The sequence below is a fragment of the Falco biarmicus genome, chromosome 1 (assembly GCF_023638135.1).
Source record: "Falco biarmicus isolate bFalBia1 chromosome 1, bFalBia1.pri, whole genome shotgun sequence".
Taxonomy (NCBI): domain Eukaryota; kingdom Metazoa; phylum Chordata; class Aves; order Falconiformes; family Falconidae; genus Falco; species Falco biarmicus.
In genome coordinates this window covers 121,795,446-121,808,973 of record NC_079288.1, presented here as the reverse complement: position 1 = coordinate 121,808,973, position 13,528 = coordinate 121,795,446, and the positions used below count along the sequence as shown (strand labels likewise).

At 39.6% G+C, this 13,528-nt stretch overlaps 1 protein-coding gene across 3 annotated transcripts in view; it reads left to right on the top strand.

Moving 5' to 3' along the window:
• Window positions 1-13,528, top strand: part of AFG2A (AFG2 AAA ATPase homolog A) — a 205,071-nt gene that overhangs the window by 85,541 nt on the left and 106,002 nt on the right. The window lies entirely within an intron of this gene.

Sequence of the window (13,528 nt, the reverse complement as noted above, 5' to 3'; positions counted from 1 at the left end):
TTCCTTTGCATGGCACATCCTTCTTTATTTGCTGTGGTAAATATGTGGTAACTTAACGGTCTTGATTTAAGTCATAAGCTGCCTTATGGGGAAAATGTGTGTTCTGGCCACCATTGGAGGGAATTTGAAAGGCAAAACGTGGTTGCCACATATGAAGTGTAAAGGTAATGCAACTTCTTGTCACCAAGTGAGTCATGGTGGTTCCAAGCCTGTAAGTACAATCTCAGCTTGAAGGATTGAAGGATGGAAAGTATGCAGGTAATATTTCTTAGCTGATGACACCGTCTGTCAAAGATACTGTGTGAATTGCGATGTTAAAATAGACAGGTACTAGTTTTATATAATAATCCTGTTAATTTTTTTTTGTTTGTTTAGAGCGGTTTCTTGCTTTGTACAATACTTTATGAGAGAGTATGTTGTTGCAGGCTTTTATATAATTATTTTATTTTTATTACTGCTTTTATCATGTTGGATGCAGAAATATTGCCAAATCCTTCATGGTGAGCTGTAGCAAAACCACACAGGATTAATCAATATTTTAAGTAATATATATTAATTCACTTTTATCGGGCAGGAGTCCCATGTGTGCATGCCAGTTAATTGTGTTCAAGGAAAACTTTCGTTAGCACTGCTGCTTCTCACAGAAGTAGAAATAATACTATAATTGCATTTTTAAAAATCTTTTCCTTAATTCTTTTTATTGTGTCCGACACTGTGAAGGTAAACTGAAACAATTTTGTTGATTTGTTGCTTCTGTAAATGTCAAAAACTGCAAAAAGCAAACTACTCTCTCCTGCTTTGTTTCCTTCTCCCTCTTTTCTTTCCCCCCATGCTTTGAAATATTGTGGTTTTAATGAATGTTGTTCTGTCCTTTCCTGCTTTTCGTGCTTTGGAGCTGCCTGTTCTGCAATACCATGCTGGCAGTTAACAGGGGCAAAAATAAGAACTTCTGTACAGTATGAACAGGCAAGAAGAGCAATGCAAAGCTATTGCCCTCTTTGCCCTGTGTGCAGCAGGTAAATATTAACGTGGTTGTTTTAGATGCAAATATCTCTGTACAGTATAGGCATGTACAACTTCGATTTATATGAGCCCAGATCTATTTGATGCTTTTGAAGGTATTGGAAATAGTGCAATAAGGAGCAGTACTGCAGACATGTGAGGTCACAGCCATGATGATTTCACATCCCTGTGCAACTTTGATATTTCATACACAGTAGAGGACCGGTATCTTTTGTAAATAAACAAATGTCTTGAATCATGAACAGGTAACTAATTGAAACTGACCACCCCTAGTCAGCTTTATAAATGGAATGCCATATAGCAAGTCATACAGCGTGGCACGTTTTTTCTGAGAATTAGAGAAAGGCTATTTTCTTCTAAGTTTTCATTTTCAATAAAAGAGGTTGATGACATGTTCAGTTATGCATATAGGAAAACTTGGTAATTTTCTGAGGTACACGATGGTTTTGCTGGCATAAATTTTACATGGCTATGTTACTCAAAGTCTGTGGCTGTAAGGAGGTTTCTGTAATTGTGTGTCAATAGGGTGTTTAAACCACACCACACAAAATAAACTATGTAGTGCCACTTTTCTATGTCTGTACCATATAATTTTTTGAAACAACTTTGTTGAAGAAAAATGTATTAGTTGTCGTTACGTGACTTTTTGATTATGAAATATATAATGAAATATACTTCTCCTGCGCTTCTAAGCAAGGACAGTATTTAACTAAGATACGGTAAGAACTGAATCTCGCATACCTTTTCTGTTTATCTAGTGGCTGGACTAAGAAGGTCTGATGTGTTGAAACCTTACCAGCCTAGGAAAAAACCCAGAAAGCCACGTTGCTCAGTGAAATACTTGGGATCCCCAGTGAAGGCTCTTGAGGTTGCCTGTGGTGGTTTGCAGGTTGTTGGTCCTTTAATTTATATCCCTGGCCCAGTGTTTTAGCAGCACAGTTTCTGAAGGTCTGACCCCTGCAAGGAGGAGAAGTGTGTATGTGTAGCAGGGAGGCAGAATGGAGGTTTTGCAATTTTTTTGTGTCTTAGTGGTAGCTATTTGGGTCTGCAGACAAGGTTCTTGAGGAGGATGACTATCAGATGGTGTGCAGGGAAGGCAGATGATGGTGCAAGGCAAATGTGACCCATCCCTTCCTCTTGACATCGCCTGCTTATATGGTTCTGGAAGACTTGCTTGTGAGTGGCAGTAGTAGCCAAATGTAGATAGTAATTTAAGTTCTAGTTACCTACATTTAAATAACGTAGTTCTTAAGATTATAGTGGGTATCTATGAATTTTTACTTGGGTTCTGACATTCTCTTGTTCCCCCTTATCTCAGCTGTTTCATTTTAGCATGTCAAGGAAGAGGAAGAAAAGAGACTGTAAATGTGTAGGGACAGTCTTGTGCCTATGGAGCAGATTACCTCCGGGACATACAGCTGAAATATTTGAAACGCCTTTGAGTTTGGCAGCTTTCCGTTTGCTTTCCCTTTTCCTTCCTTTTTTAGTCCTCCAGTAATAGCTCCCTTGTTCCGAAGAACAAAACCAGCACTTAGTGGTCATTCAGAAAGATTCATTAAAACCAGGAATGGAGTAATTGTAAACAGGCAGCCCCCTCCTATCATCCCCCCTTCCATTCTAGCCCAGGGCACAGCAGCCTTGTGTTGTCTGGCTCCAGACAATTTTTGGGAGAAAAAAAGGAACAATAGCCTTTGGATGTTAAAATAACCTTTCCTTATTCAGCTGTTATGGTATTTTCTTAGAAAACTGAGAAAATAACCCTGATTTTATTTTTTTAGAACACATCCTTTAACTGATAGATGTTTTCTTGTAGTAAAATCATAGCATGACTCTCTTATAGTAAAATAGAGGTAGTAACCGTGCTAAGATTTTATTACAAAAGGTAAGAAAGGTGGGAAACAGCAAAGAGAAGGTTAATTATGGCAGTTTTCTTATAGACCAGGGTAATCAATGGCTAATAAAGCTATGTATCACTCACCATTTGTCATTTTTACAAGAGCTATTCAATAAGTATTGCAGGTTTGTTAACCTTTGTGCTTACCGAGAATTATTGGCAGTGGTGTGGGTTGTGAGAAATAGGGGTAGTTTGCTGGATAGGTGACAGTCATGGAGAGATGTTTTTTGGTTTTTTTTTGTTTGTTTTGTTTTGTTTTGTTTTTTGTTGGTGGGTTGTTTTTTTTTAGTTACAGAAGTACGAAAGGGAGCTGAAGCTGTGCTCCGGGTTCCTCTCCTCCCTCCTCTGACTCTGCAGCTGCAGGGCCCTTGGAGAGCACATACTGCCTTCCCCACCCTCATCAGCTCTGTCCAAGACTGAACTGAATCCGGCACTGCTAAAATGCCAGACTTTTAGATGCAAAACCGGGTGCAAAAGTATTTTAACACTTGCAACTGCTCCAAAATGTAGCTTTTTATGGGTAGCAACCAGCGTGCACTGAACAGGTAGATACTTATTTAATAATTGTGCCATTTTTGAGGGACAGTTGTTGGCAGAGTGTTGGCAGTGCTTCTTGTATAAACTGTTCTGTTATCTGTGCTAGTGTGAGAAGCACTTTTCAACTGGAGAACCAGATGACTTAAAAAGCAGGACAATCAATGTGTTTGTCTGACCTCGCAATGGGCTGCACAGAGATAAACTAGAGCTGAGTGAGCCAGGCCAGTTATCAGGGAACAGTAGGGTGGCAACAACAGTAGTGTTGCTCTTCACGTGATGTGGAGAAATGGGTCTGTATTTATTCTGATGGTTGCATTAATTGAACTGTATGACTGGTAGCCGAATTAACTTGTTTTGAATTATCCTGGGTATTTTCTCATGACCCAGTATTTTGCCAGGGGGGGATATAAGTGAAATTGCTGTGAGAGGATTTTACTGAACGGTTCAGGTGCAGAAGATGCTAAGGCCCAATTACAGCACTGTTGTTACCATTGTGGTCGGGTAGTGTAGCTGCTTAAAAATAAATCCCATCAGAAACAGCCTAAATCCATGTAGTTACTGCTGTTTTGCAAGTGGCTGGGAGGAAATTAAATGGCTGGCATGCTGATGAAACTTTTCCTTTGGTTAAGACCTATTCTGTTTATTTAAAAGCTTCTCAGAGTGCCCTTTTTTCTTTCTTCCTCCCCCCTGCCCAAAGCAGAAGAGGCCAGAGCAGGAACGCATGGGGAGGGACAGCACGTATAGGGTCTCTTCATGTAACAAATGCAAAGAGACAGGTTTGGTGTGCACGCTGCTAGATTGATAGGATGTGGCATGGCTTCTTTCACCTCCAGCCTAACCTCATGGCAGAAGACAGTATAAGTGGTCCCATAAGTGATAGGTATATAATGGGAAGTCATGCGTGGCTGTTGAGTGAAAGCTCCACACCTGTTCTGTGTCATAACAACTTCCTTTGCGCATGGGGGGAGCAGCGGAGGGGAAACGAAGTGCCCTACTTTTCTCACAAGATAGCCAGAGGCGTAATATCTTTGAGTCAGTAAAAGCTCTTGGGTTAAGCACTGGCCTTAAAGAAATCGGCTGGTAGTTGTTTATTTTTTTATAAAGCTCACTCCTTACAAGCTCGAGATATGGCTTCATAACTGCTGTTTAATCACAGAAGTGGCTTTTTTAAAAAAATGTTTTACTATGCATTCTTATCTGAAGTGCTTTGGGGCTTTGCAAAAACTACTGTCACTGAAAAATATATTCTGTGAATTATTTATTTATTGGTTGGATAACTCGGTCCTGAGGCCTTTTTTCTTTCTGGAAAATCAGAACAGTTTTCTGTTCTGCTAGCAAAGCTTTGACATAACTCTTTGGCTTGTCCTCATGAGCTTCCTTGTAACTATGTGCATGTCTGCAAAGACCATTATTATAAAGGCCTCTGAAATCGTATTGTGATGGAGAGTAGTAATTACTTTTTACACAACTTTTTGATTTATTTTCTTTTGACTTCACTATGTAAGCAAAGAGTTCTCAGGAAAAAATTGTGAGCCTTCTTCCTCTCTCTCTCTCTCTCTCTCTCTCTCTCTCCCCCCGCCTCTCTCTCTTCCCCCAATCTGCTGGTTCACTTAGTGTCATTAGGTAACTCGGTGCTTCAGGGATGGATGTCTTACTGCATGAATTATGGAAGAATATACCAATCCCACACTTGCACTGCTGGTACCCCTTTCCCCTACCTTTAGTTCTGGAGCTGACCTGATTTGCCTGTCCCAGGACAGTGTTTTTAATCAGAGACTGAGAAAACATCACAACTTGGCAGCATCCTCGCACTCACAGCAACCACATTTTTCTGTGGTTTTTGACTTATCTCAGTCCTTCATTGGTTCATTCCTATTTAAGTAGGTGGTTATGCTGTATCTTCGGAGATCATCATCAGAGCTCTGTGCTTCAACTTATGGTTAGGGAAGATGGAATTCCTCCCCAAACCTGTTCAAATCACATGAAAAGTGAGCAGGGGCAGTCTGTTATCATAATCTTAGTAATAGTATTAGTTTGGGTCTGTGTTACCCGCCATAGGGCTATTGTGCTTTGGTAATCAGTCATATATACAAGCACAGCCAGGGCGTATTACACTTCACCTTTGTGAAAGGCTTATGCTGATGTGACTCTGAGAGTGGTACTCAAGGGCTTTCTTTTGTAATAATGCATGCATTCAGTTTCCTCTCGTACAAAGATCTTAAAGCTCAGATTGACATGGTACTATATACCTCATAGTGTAGGTATGTACCATATACCTCATCCTCATTTATCTTTTCCTTCACCCCGATCCATTTTGTAATTGTTTTATATATTTCATGGTGACAGATACCTGATAAGAGTGACCAAGCTTGGGATTCAGTGATTAGTAATATCCTGGATCTGCAGATATCGTTTATACAGATGAATGCAGTGGTTTCTGTCTGATTTGATATCAAGCTGCTAATTGCTGATGGCAGGTTTATTTTCACTGCTGTGCTACCATTTATAGTCCCTGTAGTTGTAAACTGTCAAAATATTAGGGAATCGGGGCCCTGGTTCTTTGCTACATCAGAATTGAGTTTTGAACGTGGCACAGGTAGGATGTTGCAGAGGATCATCCTACTCTGATTTGTGGAGGTGGGCAACTACTGAAAGTTATGGCACATAGGGAATATGAAGTAGAAGCATCTTTAGGAAACAGTATCATTGGCCCCAGAAAATCCAAAGGAGAAACTTCTGCAACCTGACCTCTCTTCCATTTTGAGGTATAAGAAGCTTTGAGAAATTTAACCTGTGTTTAGAGTCTTCTCAGAATTTCTAAATGTGCTATTGAGAGTGTTTAAAAAAAACCCAAGCAACCGGTCATTATGCGTTATTGCTAAGACTTTGTGATAGTCCGGTAACATAAAGCACATGATTTTCTTGTCATAGAAAATGCCTGAGCTTTCAAATATGAAGACATATCTTGAATAGTTCAGCTTTCTGTATTTGTGATCCATGTTTTTAGTTTTGACTTCCACTGTTGACATTTTGCACAATAGCTTCTGTAATATGTAAATATACAGAGTCCAGTAAAAGGGTGAAGGTAGGTCAGGGTCTCGCATAGAGGAGATAATACTGGATTTAAAAGAAGGGAAAAAAAGCACACAGGCAATGTAAATTGTACTGATGTAGTTACTTTTGAAGTGGTAAGTGCTGTAGTATTACCACAGTTACTCTTCCTTGCCTTTGTTCTGTCATTACCTAAGAAAGGATTGTTGTTTGATAAACAATGTGCAGCATTGGGTGCCAGATGAAAGCACAGCCAAGAGATTAGATTACATTATCAAGGAGAGAGGAAGGAAGATGCATTGAGAATGGGGTCTGTTACAAGTCACCAGGTAATTATCAAGCTTAGTAATTATAAAGGGGTAGCCTATCCTTTCTAATGTCTGTTTTAAATGTTAGTTGTGATTAAAAGCAGATCATTTGTGGGGGGAGGAGTGGGGAAGGAGAGGGCTTTGGTTTTTCTCCATCCAGACTGTCGCTGAAACAAAGAAAAGCTGCAAATGTGCAAGAAGTCCTCTAATGGTGTGTATATATGTGTGTGTTTGGAGAGCAAAGACAACAGGGATTGTGAGAGCTCTGAACTTTTGAGGTTTTGGCAAAGTGAGAGCTCTGAACTTTTGAGTTTTTTGGCAAAGTGAATGTAAAAATTAATTTGAAAATAGTGTGTGGCATGAAGAAACACTTTTTCTTCTGGTATTGAAGTCACAGGTCTGGTTTAGCTAATGTGAAGAGAGAGACCAATATCAACTGAGACCATTTCTCAGAAAATGTGTGACTTTAAGATCAAAGAAACAGCAATCCTGAGGACCTGCTGGCCTTGTGCTCCCATGAATCCAGTGATAGGTAGTTGTGTGATACCTTGGAGAGTATCTCCACCTCTGCTGTCCACATAGGTTTCAAAATTGAGGGAAAGAGAAAAGTTCAAAATGGCAGGTAGCTTATTCTGTATCACACCTTATGCTGATATCTCCACTGATAGTAATATAATTTTGCCATGTGCCATGTTTTTTCCTCTGTCACAGTTCATTATTAATATAAATTAATATTTTGCTAGAAGCAATTATTATAATCTTAAAAAAATAATAGTATATATACATATAATCTAGAGCACAAAGACAGTCTTATATATAACCCAAGAAGTCCCTAGCGTTGTGCCTAGTACTGTTTCAACCATTCTGTCCATGTGTCCTCCACATTTTTTATGAGGTATTACTGATACCCTCTTTTAAATTTCAGAAGGGCATCATTCATCCCAATTGCAGCACTCATAATAGCCGGCCATCTTCTGTTGATCAGAGCATAAAATGATGGGGCTAACCTGAGTATTCTTTCTGGTCTTACATTATGCTTCCAGTCTTCCCACTTGTGGCAGTCCTAGATGTGAAGAAAAATATTAACTGCTGTGTTCTCAGCAGTGTCTGGAGATAATGGAAAGAAAACTCTTCATCCTGGTCAATTTTGGATTTGTACCATAACACTGGTTTGTGCTGTTTTATAGAAGAGTAAATCCGGATTGATTGTCTGGATTTGTGGTGCAGGGGGATTTGGAGGAGAGAAATCTAAGTGAACCGTGTGCTGAACTGGAAAGGGATCTGATTGATGCAATTGCAAGTTAAAGCTCCTGTGGCATAAGAGGTGATAAACCCCAAGTTGTCAGCTTCAGCTGTCTTGCAGAATTGGTCTAAAACATAATGTTATGTCTGAATTACGACTTAATAGCTCTATTCTTCGCTTATGGGGCAGCAGATGCTGACAGTACAGTGAAATGTCTTTACAAGATTTCAGTTTAAAATGTACTGGATAAAATAAGGAATAGCCAGTATTGTGTGAGATAGATTTCAAGGAAACCTGCAAAATATTTGCTCATGGGGATGTGCATCTTTATTTTATATGTAGGATTTTCAGGATTCAGGGATTTTTGAGAGGTTATTGTATGTTGTCTATTTAAAAAAAAAAAAAAAAAAGGAAAAGAAATCAAGAAGACAGTAATTTCCTTGTCAATGGTATTTCCAATCATATCTTTTTCCAGTGGAGTTGCTCATGTTCTCTGTTGTGGTTACTGAGTTCTAATCATCCATGCTCTTCCAATACAAACCTGAATTCTCATGTGATGATACCTGTGGAAAGAAAATCATTCCTAAATTGTGCAGGTTGTTCTATGCTTTGAAATGTGAGATTATAGTATTGCAATTCGACCACGTGTATAAAACTGTTGATATTAAAAGAAAGGGGATGTTCTTCCCTCTTTAGAATCTATACATACATAGTTGAATAAAGGTCATTTTTCAGGGTGATATGCTGGTCTGTTCCCATGTCTGCACTGACAAAGACTATATATAGCCAAAGCAGACTTCTGTTGACATAAAATTATCTAAAATCCCACAAGTAGTGCTGTGGAAATGCCTGCATAGCCGCCACTCCTCTGAATGTGCCATGTCATCTTAGATTTGGGAGCATGATCTGAATCTCAAAGTATAAAGTCTTCAGTCTTTATGCTTAGAATATGAAAGGCTTTAACTGCTTAGTTCATGTTTAGTGTTTACTAGAGCTGTAAAGCCTAATGGTTGGTACTCGGATGTTGACATCATTTGTATCGATTTAGTAAGAAGCGTTAAGCTACTGTGCTTTGGGTAGAAAATCTGCAGGCAATGATTTGATTTTTTAAAGGAGCACTTCTGTTGTAAGAGTTGGTAGGTTATGTGAACCCCCAAATTCAAATAAGTTTTCATTACTGGTCAAAAAGGAACAAAGAAAGAATACACCCACTCCTTTCCAAGTCTTAGAATCTCACAGGTGATCTGTGATGATTATGGGAAGGAAGACACCTTCTGAATTATTCCCCCTCCAAAAATTCTGCCTTTTAGCATGACAGTTTAGAAAATTTCTTCTTACATCTTTGGTGTTTATAACTCTGGCATGCTAGGAAGACTGCCAGGTTGGTGGGAATGCAATGGCCTTTGTACGGCTAGAATTCTTTGTTTTCAATTGTATCCACTCACCTATTCACCCTTTTCTGCCTGTCCATCTCCATCCTCGAACCTGTAGTCTCTGTGGCAGCAATCTCTCTGGAGAGGTGAGGCTCACTTGGTGCAGAACGCTTGTCACTCTGAAAGGGCTCAGGAGCACCTTTCAGTCCTGGAGAACCAAGAAAGGGACAGGCTATGGCTAGAAACATACTTTCCTTGGAAGAACATCAAGGTGCCATAGAAGAGAGGGGGAGAAGGAAGAGAAGGGGGAAAAAAAGAAAAACAAATGAAGTAAGTAGCTTTCAGAAACGAGAGGCATTCTGATTTGGGCTCGGACCTGTAATAGGTCTTAAACCTCAGGCTACTGCCTCAGTTAAGTTCAGTTACAAAAGAGACTAGGCACACGCCTTTGGAAGCCAGAGGGAAATATCGATAAACGAACAAACTACATGAGATAGTTCTTCCATTCCTAACAAACAATATTGTTAAAAAAGGACAATGAAGGTGCTGTTTCGATGAGATTCTAACCCGTGACTAGAATAGCTTTGTGTAAAACATGAAGTTTAGCTTCGCTGAAGGTTTTGGAATAGTACTGAAACTGTAAATGTGGTCAGTGCTGTTGTGAGATGAAAACACTGGAAGATAGGATCTTTACTATGAGTTTTCCCATGTTCTTTTTATGTGCCTGGTGGCTCACGTATGAAAAGCCTTGTCATACTTTGAAGAGCAGGGAGCAAGTTAACTTGCTAGTGCCAGGAACTCAGTCTTTAGGTAGCATATGAATTGCTGTGAACTCAGCAGCATTTATTGCATGGGCTGATGTATTTAGCCTGTTACTGTAGACAGAGTTTTGAAATGCTCCAATTTGGACTTCTGCATTAGACCTAATTATCTTTGACTTGATTAACAAAAAAGAAGACAGGATATTTTTTGACATTTGCTACCATATGTAGTACACATAATGTCTGTGGGAAGCAGCCTCCCCTGATTAAGTAGTACTTAGTAAGGTCCCAGCCTTACTGAAAAGCTTCTCCCCCTTCCCCAACTTTTTTTCTTTCTCTTTTCTCTTCTTTTTTTTTTTTTTTTTTTAAGTAGATTTTGTCAAGTGAAGTATTACTATGGTATTTCAGAGCAAATTGTTCAGATTATTTTTTAAAAAAAAAAAAAAAAAAAAGAAAACAAAAAACCTGGGAGGAATAGAGGGATGGAGGTAAAGAAAAGCTCCACATGGCAAGCCATTGTCTCTGGAAATCAAGCACACCCACTAGGTATTTTTCCATCGGGAACTATTGAGTTAGTTCTCTGCATCCTGATCAGAGAGATTGTACAAGTAGGACGCTTGCAGTGAATAGACTGGTTTTTGTCAATAGCTTTGAAACTGCCTGCCAGAGCTCACATGCTTTTGTGCAGTAATTTATTTATCATTACTTCCTTCCTATGAAAACAGAATAAAAGGAGTGACAAGCAAAATATACATTTGGATGAGATTTAACAGTTTGAAGACCAAATTGTTTTGTAAGAATAATTTGATGGTGTGTGTTTATTCCCTCATGCAATGAGGACCTGGAGAGGAATAGCTGCTGGGGCGTGCACTTCAGGAGGTGAAAAAGCAGTGGGATGCTCCATCTATGCAGGGGACATATTCTCATCTAAAATGTGAGAGTGAAGTAGGCTGCATTGAACTGGGTTCCTCGAAATACTTCTACATGATAGAGAAAAAAGGTGCTTGGCAGAACTGGTTAGCTGCATCCTATGACTACAGCAATATGATACTATATGCACTAAAAGTATGGATTGGCAGTCAGAAGCCGTGGAGGTCAGGTCGTGTGACTTTCCTACTCCTGAGCTAGGAGTTGCTGCTGAGATGAGGTAGTTGAATTGTGTGTGAGTTGTTCTCCTGTGCCAAAGTAAGCATCAGAGCTTGAGCCATGAAGGTGGTTTAGCTGAACTGATTTTACTTGGGGTTAATTGCTGTGGGTTAGGACTGATGAGGTCAGTCACTGTGCTTCAGAGGAAGGGGAGCAACTTTGCTGAGACTCAGGAACTCCATGGCTTTTCACTGTTTGTCTGTACTTGTATCAAGTAGTTAAGACCTGGACCTGCTGCTGGCACCTGAGGTGTGAGTCTTGCAGCCTGTGAGAAGTGATTCTGGGCTCTGCTGTTTTTCTTATTGTCCCTTTTGTGGGGAAAAATTCTTTAGACATACTCAATTTAAATTCTGAAAAATGTAAAGTAGCAACCCTGAGAAAATTAAGCCTTTTTTTCAGGTCTCTGCCTTACTCGTTCAGCTCTACTAATGAGTCTTAAAATCAATTTGAGGAGACTGCTTCCTGCATTGTACAGGATACATTTTTAGGTTTCAAGTATATGGGGAAGGTTTGTCTTTGTAGTCCTCTGTATTTAGGCTCTCATTCTGGCATAGGGCTACTAGTTTAATTTTTATCTATGCTTTGATGTACCTCAATTGCCTTCACCCATAGTGGAAGTTAAATTGAAAAATACTCATCTTGAACTGGAATACATCTGTGTGCACAGTGTTAAATTTAACATTCAAGCCTAGGACCTGAGTGATGGTTTATCAGTGAAAGTGCAGATTGTAACTGGGATCAGAATTACGCCCTGAAATATGAATTCAGGTGAAGGATGGTATCTTCAGGCAGATAACACTTTGGTTGGTCCCTCTTTGATTGTTGTGTCCAAGTGAAGAATCTCTTGGTTGGTTAATGGTAGGGGTGATATGAATGAACAACTATTTATGCTAGCTGGTGAGGTGAGCACCAGACTTTTAACCAAACAGCTATGAGGTGATGGTTACAGCTTTAGATTTCTCTTGACTGTAGGCAATAATAAGTTGGTGACCCTCAACACTGAGCACTCCCTATCCCATCTCTTGAGTTGCCTTGTCCCTGGAGGGATGGGTGTGTTCATGTATTATATTTGTAATGTTCAAGAGAGAAGATGTAATTTCAGTCTGCTCTTCCTTAACAAAATAACTTTTTACAAGCGAGTGCAGCACAGACTTGGCTGAAAAAGTTGGAAGTCCTTATTGTTATTTTTAAAGTATTTATTAGCTATTCATTTCTATTCAGATAGCATTGTAATGCCTGGGTTGTTTTTTTTCCCCCATGTAGGTCTGGCATATTCAATAAAAAGGATATACATGAAAAATGAAGTCATAGTAAAAGTGAAAAATCTTGGAATAGAGTTGTTTATCATTGTACATTAGTGGCAGGAGAGAGAGGAAGTGGCATGATTGTGTGTGGTGGGTGGCATCAGAGGGACTGGTACACTTGGTGGTGGTGAGACCATCATAGCCTTACAGCTCGCGGTGCCAGCAATGTTGAGAGAGCTTGGAAAGCGCAGTGTGTTTTCCATAGTGAGTCGTGGGTGATTAGCAGTTGGCAATGAGCTGATATGAAATGATAATGCAAGAGTGGCTGTGGTAATTGTTGTGTTGTCTGTGTCTCAGGAAGAGGTGTGTCTGCGTCTTGCCTGCAGTAAAATTGATGACATGGTCTGATAGACAAGTGCTACATAAAGACTGAGAGGAATTTATAGGCACCTGAAGGCAATACAAGCCGATGATGAAAGGCATTCTCAATGTTAGACACTAATTCATAGCGAAGCGAAATCCTCACAAGGGCTTTGTGTCAGCCGTACAGCTTACCAGGATGAAAGCCCACCTAAATGGCAGCAGGTTGTAATTCAAACATGGTTTGGTGCCATGTTGAAGTTCACAAGGAAAAAAATTGAAGTATTGATTAGTCCTTAGCTGCAAACTTCGTATTACAGCTCTTTCATAAGAATCTCCTCAGCTACTGCACCTTCTACTTTTATTTAGTTACTTATTTTACTACCTTTTTTTTCCTTTTGATTTTCTTGAAGGCATGTATTCAATACATTAGTATCAGGAAGTACTTGTGGAGTAGCATAAAAGATGTATCTGAACTAATTGGCTTAGAATTTTACAGTTACCTCTTTTGTAACTAATAAACATTTTGTTCTAGGGAGCCACACATGTTTTCGCAGTCTTACTCTCTTGCCTCCAAAGCCTGTTTCT